Source organism: Prionailurus viverrinus, chromosome X (genome assembly GCF_022837055.1).
Source record: "Prionailurus viverrinus isolate Anna chromosome X, UM_Priviv_1.0, whole genome shotgun sequence".
In the NCBI taxonomy this organism is placed as follows: Eukaryota; Metazoa; Chordata; class Mammalia; order Carnivora; family Felidae; genus Prionailurus; species Prionailurus viverrinus.
Genome location: NC_062579.1, coordinates 97,477,637 through 97,485,616, shown reverse-complemented (window position 1 = coordinate 97,485,616; position 7,980 = coordinate 97,477,637). Strand labels below are relative to the sequence as shown.

At 36.8% G+C, this 7,980-nt stretch overlaps 1 pseudogene; it reads left to right on the top strand.

Moving 5' to 3' along the window:
* Positions 1-3,445: 3,445 nt before the first annotated feature.
* On the top strand, positions 3,446-3,975 carry LOC125157595 (ferritin light chain-like; annotated as a pseudogene).
* Positions 3,976-7,980: the final 4,005 nt, after the last annotated feature.

Genomic DNA, 7,980 nt, shown 5'->3' with positions numbered 1-7,980 from the left:
AATGTTTTATTGGTGGTTAGTGGAAATGAATCTATAGAGGTGTAAGTAGAAAAATAATATAATCAATAAGGACAGGCCAAAAACTAATAATAACATTGGTGTAAAATGAGGTAACAAATAAATGAGACTGTGTGAAATGTGTGGACTCTGATTGAAAATAACACAAAAGCCATGATTATAAGCAACAAATAAAAAGGATTTTGTTAATTATCTAACTTACTTTATTACTTATTTAAATGTGATGCATTTGCCTCATAGGCAAGCCAGAAGAGTTAGACAATTTTCTTTTCTACCTCACATCTTACCTATCAAATTAGAGGGATTAGACATGGTGCCCTATCAACCTATGGTTTGGGATATGAATAAATGTATATCATTTATACATTGATTGTAAAAATGAGGCAATCCATGCCACATGTCAATATGTTATAACTGAAAAGTGAAGTTGGGGGTGTGAATTGGTTTAGGCATCTATCTACTGACTGAGAGGTTATAGATGACCCTAAAGCCTTAGTTCTAATCTTTTGAGGGTTTTTCCTTTGAAAAACAGTATTCATTTTACAATGTGAATGAAATAAATCACATGAATGAAATAAATCGTTCATACATTTCACTAATTCTATAGTCATATATGGCCAGCAAAGTAGCCTGCAGGGCAAAATCACTCATTATAATTTGGGGGACTATTTTGTGTGTGTGTGTGTGTGTGTGTGGTCAATATATTTCACTACAAGCACATTTATTTAAGTGCATTGATTATGAAACCTACTTTAGCACTCTGTACCAAATAATGTTTTTCACAGTGTAGTCTCTTTGGTGTTTTTTTCACTTCTGACTCTAGTTTTGTTTTGTCCTTGTGTAGAGACAGAGTCTTGCTGAATCTCAACTTCTCTATCAGCTAAATAGGGACAGTAGTACTGGCTATGAAAACCTCCCTCCTCCACCCAAAATGATTAGAAAGACATGCTGGAGCTAGATTGCTGATGGTTACTTCCAAAGTGCCGGGGTGACAAAATTCACAACAGATTCTTATTAATAAAGAACCTACAACTATATTAAATGTTTCACTTATCCACTTAAGTACTTTTAAAGCCCTTTTAACTTTGACAAGCATAAAGGAAAAAAAATATTCTTGACAATGATCAAGAATGAAAAAATATGCGTGCTCTTTGATTGCCTGCCAAATAAATGAAAGGCACACTAAATAACCCCTCCATGACATTAGATATGATGAGACAGCTTGAAAAGGAGTCCAATAGTACCTGAGTTTTAAGTGTATTTACTTCATAGAAAGCTGACTGAATCTTTAAGCTTTAAGAAAAAGAAATAGAAAACAGATAAAGATGTTTTGCTTACAGTAAGGAAGGCTATGGGATCCTCCCATTATTTTGTACCTTGAACCCACCTTTCTTATATGGCAGGAGTCATTCTTTCTCTATCCCACAAACCCCCAAACACTTGCAACCCAGAAAGCAAAAATATTCTATAGTTAAGATAGTCATTTCAAATCCCACTAAAGGGAAAACATAAAAACAAAAGTTAAAAAAAAAAAGTCTAGATCTTAAATCAACACAGCTTGTTTTAATGTATAGGAATACAGCATTTACCTTGATCATTTGCATTTAAATAGCACTGTATGGTTTCCAATGCACTTTTAAATAAACTAACTCATAGAGAAACTCTTTGATGTGGAGCAAGGGGCTGCAAGTGTTAGCATTCTCATTTCACAACAGAAGACTTAGGTGAAATGACTCACTCAAGCTAACACATCTAGGAAGTGGCAAAGCTAGAACCATAATTAAGGTCTCCTAACTCTAAATCCTATCTTTTTCCCCCATTGTGAGTCATCACCTGCTTCATAGTAACATCTTATCTTTGTATAGAAGTTTTAGAGTTTCTCAAGTGCTTTCACATATATTAGGTGGAACCACATGGAATTGTCCATATCCACCTATTTTTTGAATCACCAACTAAAATGGTGATTTCACATGGTTCAAATAAACTGACTTTTTCAATTTCCCAAGGTTCCTTACTGTCCTCCTACCTTCCAGTAGTCACCATCTCTCACATCACCCTTGTCTGCAAACATTTACATTAATATAGTCAAGGACTACTGTTGCCAGGTGCTCTCAATTTAGGAAGAGACACACGTTATGAATTTTTAATTACTCCCTCCTTCCTAATTTATTCACGCTTTGCCCTCTTCCATCTATATCCTCTAAGTGACTGATAAATGACTTTATACAAGAGTTCTAATAATTAAGATGAACAACATGTTACCTCTCCAACAGGCATTTGCCCTAGTCATTGCAGGTCATTAATTCAACAGAATAAATCTCTAAGAATCTCCAAACTTACATTCCAGTACAATAGTTGTGCTTCTTACAATGCTGCCACTCATTTCCCACCAACTAACCTGATGTTTATTCACACTGTGAAAGACTTCCTAATAGATTACTCCCACTTTCCTCTCTCCATCATTTCCATTCTTCCCCCTTTCCTCTCTATCTTTTCTTTTTCATTCTCTCTTCCATCTTTTTTTTTATTCTAAGTGTTTTCATTTGTTCCACAAACTAATAACCTCTGTAGTGATAAACAAAGATTACCAACATAAGAACAGGAATTACTTATTGACAGCAAAAGAATCAGTGGTCATCCACCACCATCTGTGTTTGGCAGAGACTCAAATCAAAGGCAGGCAGATTAGTGGGTAATCTTTCTGGTGACAAAAGGGGAAGGTCTAATGAGAGGCTATTGGGGTGGCAAAGCAGGATGGGAGCTGACTAGAAGAGGAATGTCCTATGTAATTGGTGAGGGGGATCATATCTGATTTCCCCTCTCAGTCTGAGACTGGGGGCAAGGAACAAGGGAAGCTGTCATTCCAGTCCTGACCCTGTCTGTTTGGGGCCCATCAGTTGCAGAGATTGTGTTTGGAGTTTCACCTCTTTTGCCATCTTTTCACCAAGCACCTTTGGGGTCCATCAATCTTGTTCTTTCTATCTAGCTATATGAAGAACAACAGTAACATGTTTACATGTTTCCATCTTTGTCTCTATTATCATTCTCCCCAATAGCTTTCCTTCCCTTTGTTCCTCTCCACCTTACCCAGAGTACCTTTTTCCTATTTCAGATCTTCTTTCTCCCTACCAAAAAAACGGGCTTGTCAGTAACCATAGGGCAACATATACAACTTCTAATTTTCTTCTGTCCTAAAGAAGTGACTGGATTTCAATTAAAAACTATCTGGGATGCTCCTGGCACTATGTGAATCTGTCTCTTGCTTCAACAGTGTTTGTAAAGAGCAAGACCTAGGAGGACAGCCCTTCTTCAAGCCTCCAATCACCCTCCACCTTCTTGCAACCTCCAGGACCATCTTCTCAGCCATCCCCTACCTTCAGGACCAACAAATACCATTTTTTGATGAGATCCTTATTGCTGACCAACCATGAGCTCCCAGGTTTATCAGAATTATTCCACGAAATGGATGGAGGCCACCAGTCAATGGCCCAGTCAACTTCCATCTGCAGGCCTATGACACCTACCTATCTCTGGGCTTCTATTTTCACCCTGAAGATATAGCTCTGGAGAGTGAAGGCCACTTTTTCAGCAGCCACTTCTGGGAGTTGGTCCAATGTTTCTGAAGTTTCAAAACCAGCACAGTGGTTATGCCCTTTTCCAGGACGTGCAGCAGTCATCCCTAAAGGAGTGGGGTAAAACCCTAGATGCCATGGAAACCAGAGTGGCCCTAGAGGAGAACCTGAACCAGGCCTTTTTGGATCTGCATGCCCTGGGTTCAGCCTATACAGATCCCTCTGCCTGCGCATATCTCTGTGAATTGCTGGTGAGCCACTTCCCAGATGAGGAGGTAAAACTCCTTAAGAAGACGGCAACCACCTTACTAATCACAGGATGGCTGGCCCCTAGGCTCACCTGGACAAGTACTTATTCAAAAGGCTCACCCTCAAATGCAACTAGAGTTTCTGGAGTCCAGCAGCCTTTGAGGAGCCCCTCTGCATCCCCCTGGTGTCAAGGCTTCTGCCTGAACCTCTCTTTAAATGTCCTCCTTAAATGAAGCTTTTTAACTACCCTGGAGTCCTTGATCAAGCTGTGAACCAAACATAAGTAAATCTTTTTATTGGAGAATAAAAAACCTATTCAACTATCTTCTCTGTGTAGTAAATACTGACTATGTTCTCTATGCAGACTTGAGTTGGTTACTGTGACAAGCAATTTACTTAGTATTTTCTGGTTGTTAGTCATGGTACTCATTCCACATGTATTTGTTTTAATTAACTTATTTTAGATGATTGTAGATGCACATGTACCTATAAGAAATAATAGAGTTCTTGTGTGTATGCTTTACACATTTTCCCCAGGTAACATCTACCAAAACTATTGTATAATACCACAACAAAGATATTGAGATTAATATGGTCAAGATACAAAACATTTCCATTACCACAGGGATTCCTTATTTTGTCCTTTTATAGTCACACCCACACTCTTCCCTAACCCTCAGTCCCACCCTTGATCTCTGGTAATCATTAATCAGTTCTCCATCTATAATTTTGTAATGTCAAGAATGTTATATAAATTGAATCATATACTATGTAAGGTTTTGACATCAGCTTTTTTCACAAAGTATAATTCTCTCGAGATTCATTTAGGTTTGTTACTTGTATCAATATGCCATTTCTTTTTATTGCTAAGTAGCATTCCAAGGTATCATTGTACCACAATTAGTTTAACAATTCATCCTGTGAGGGACATTTGTGTTATTTCCAATTAGGAGCCATTACAAATAAATGAGCTGTAAATATCCACATACAAATTTTTAATGGAACACATGCTTTCCTTTTTCTGAGATAAATGTCTAAGTACAATTGCTGGGCTGTATGCTTATCACAAGTTTAATGGGTTTTTGTTGTGTTGTTGTTTTAAGAAACTGACCAAGTGTTTTTTCAGAGTTGCTGAACCATTCCACATTTCACTGTTAATGTATGAGCAATCCAGTTTCTCTGCATCCTTGTCAGCATTTGGTGTTGTCACTATGTGTATAGTTTATATATTTTATATAGTATATATTTAACCATTCTGATAGGTATATAGTAACAGCTCATTATAGTTTTCGGCATTTACCTAGTGGCTAATAAGTTGAATATTTTTTCATGTGCTTACTTGTCATCTGTATGTCCTATTTTGTGAATTGTGTCTTCATGTCTTTCGTCCATTTTATTTTTTTAACTGATGCATTTGAGAGTTCTTTATATATCCTAGATATGAATCCTTTGTGAGATTCTCTATTAAAACCATCTAGTCCTAAAGACTTCATTTGGGGGAGTTTTTAACTTATGAATTCAATTTCCTTACTATTTATGTGGCTATTCAAACTACATATTTCATATTAAGTCATGATAATGTGTGTAAGGATCAATTGTGTAAGGATTGATTGTGTAAGTTGTCAAATTTACTTTTTAATTTTTTAAATATTTCTTTGTTTTTTGAGAGAGAGAGAGAGAGTGCAAGTAAGCTGGAGGCAGAAAGAGAGAGACAGAATCAGAAGCAGGCTCTAGGCTCCAAGCTGTCAGCACAGAGCCCGTTGTGGGCTCAAACCCAGGCCACGAACTGTGAGATCATGACCTGAGCCGAATTGGGATGTTTGAATGAGACATCCAGGCACTTCCAAGTTTATTTTTGAATAGTTGTTCTTATGCTCCCTTACTATCTTCTTGATGTCTGCAGAGTCTTTAGTGATATTCTGTTTAATTCCTGATATTTGTATCATTTCTTCTTTTTTGTAAGTCTTGCTAGAAAGTTGTAAATGTTTTTGGTCTTTTAAAAGAATCAGCTCTTTCACTTTTTTCTCTATTGTTTTCCCATTTTCAATTTTATTGATTTCATATTTTTATTATTTTCTTCCTTTAGCTTCCTTTGGGATTATTTTGCTCTTTTTCTCTAGATCCTTGAGATAAAACCTTGGCTTATTACTTTGGAATGTTTCTTCTTTTCTAAAGTCTGCTTAAGCATTATAAATTTCCCTCCCAGCACTGTTTTAGTGGTGTACCACAAATTTTAATATGGTGAATTTTAATTTTTATTACATTCAATAAGTTTTTTTCCCTTTATTAGTTCCTCTTTGAGCCATGGATTATTTAGAAGTTTGTTGTCTGTTTTCCAAGTGTTCTGGGATTTTCTTGTTATCCTTCTGTTCTTGATTTCTAGTTTAATTCCATAGTGGTCAGACAACACATTTTGTATGATTTCAATCATTTTAAAATTTTTGAGGTTTGTTTTATGCCTCAAGTATCATCTGTCTTGGTATATCTTCTATGAGAGCCTTAAAATAATGTTATCTGCTTTGGGGGGATAAAGTGCTCTATAAATATCAATTAGATGTGCTTGTTTAATGTTATTGTTGAGTTCTATATACTTATGAATTTTCTGTCCAGTTGTTCTGTCACTTGTTGAGAGGAAGTGTTGAAGTCTTTGATTAAATTGTGGAATTATCTATATCTTCTTTCAATTCTATCAGTTTTTGCTTAAGATATATTTCTGTTTGGTTTTTTGATGCATACACATGTAAGATTGTTATATATTTTTGAATTGACAACTTTATATAATGACTGGTGATTTTCTTAGCTCTGAAGTTTACTTTATCTAATATTAATATACTCACCCTGATCTCCCTGATTAATGTTTGCATTGTAATTTTTTTCATCCTCTTGCTTTCAACCTGCCTATACTGTTACATTTGTAGTGAGTTTCTTGTAGACAGTATATAATTGGATTATGTTTCTTAATCCAATGTGCCATTTTCTGTCTTTTAATTCGTGCATTTAGACCATTTATTTTAATATAATCATTAATATCTTACAGCTTAACTCTGCCATCTATTTTTCTTTCTGTTTGTTCTGCTTTTCATTTTTCTGTTTGCTTTTTCTTGGCTTCCAGTAGGTTAAGCATTTCTTTAAATTCCCTTTTTATTTATTGATGATGTTTTTGAGTGTATCCATTTCTGTAGCTTTTAATGGTTACTCTAGGTATTACATTATGTACATAACTTATGCTGGTCCCTACTGAACAGGGTGGGTGCTCTAGATACCCATTATGCTCCCACTGATACCTCACTGGCTTGGAGGAATAGAAGTGTTTCCTTAATGTTCCTCACATGGCCTCCACTGGCACCAGGAGTGGTGGCCTTAATACCTACAAGGTAATAAAAGTCCTTATTCTATGAGGCATTTTCTGATGCTACTCAAATGAGGTAGGGAGAAGGGTACCTTGGTATTGCAAGACTGAAGTAGAACAGTCTCCCCAGATTGTTTCTGTTGGCATCACTGGATGGAGGGGGTTGCTTGTTGCCACCATTTGAGACTAAAAGTCTTAGCACTTTACTTGGCCTTAATTAACACCACCACAGGGGCACCTGTGTGGCTCATTCAGTTAAAGCGTCCAACTTTGGCTCACGTCATGATCTCATGGTTCGTGTTTTCGAGCCCCATGTCAGACTCTGTGCTGGCAGCTCAGAGCCTGGAGCCTGTTTCTGATTCTGTGTCTCCCTCTCTCTGCTTCTCCCCCATTCATGCTCTGTCTCTGTCTCTCAAAAATAAATAAAAGTTAAAAAAAATTAACACCACCACAAAAGGGACAGGGAGAATTCGGACACCTCATGACAGCCTAGCAAGCCTACCTTTGTTGGTGAAAGTGGGCCCACAGTTTCTGTAGTAGCTGGCTAGAATTGAGTGGTTATTGTCTAAAAATTTTCTATCTTGCTAGACTGCCCCTTTCCTGGTCTTTTGGCTAGAGAAATAAGGTTCTTTATTTTTTATCTATGTCTCTTGATGTTTGTGGGTTGTTGGTTTCTTCAGGACCCAGTCTAAGAAATAGAGCAGAAATAAAACCAAGGGAGCTCACTAGAATGTCATGCTTTGAGTTCACAGCTCACTAGCTGATATGTCTTCTATCTTTCAGAGTCTTCTT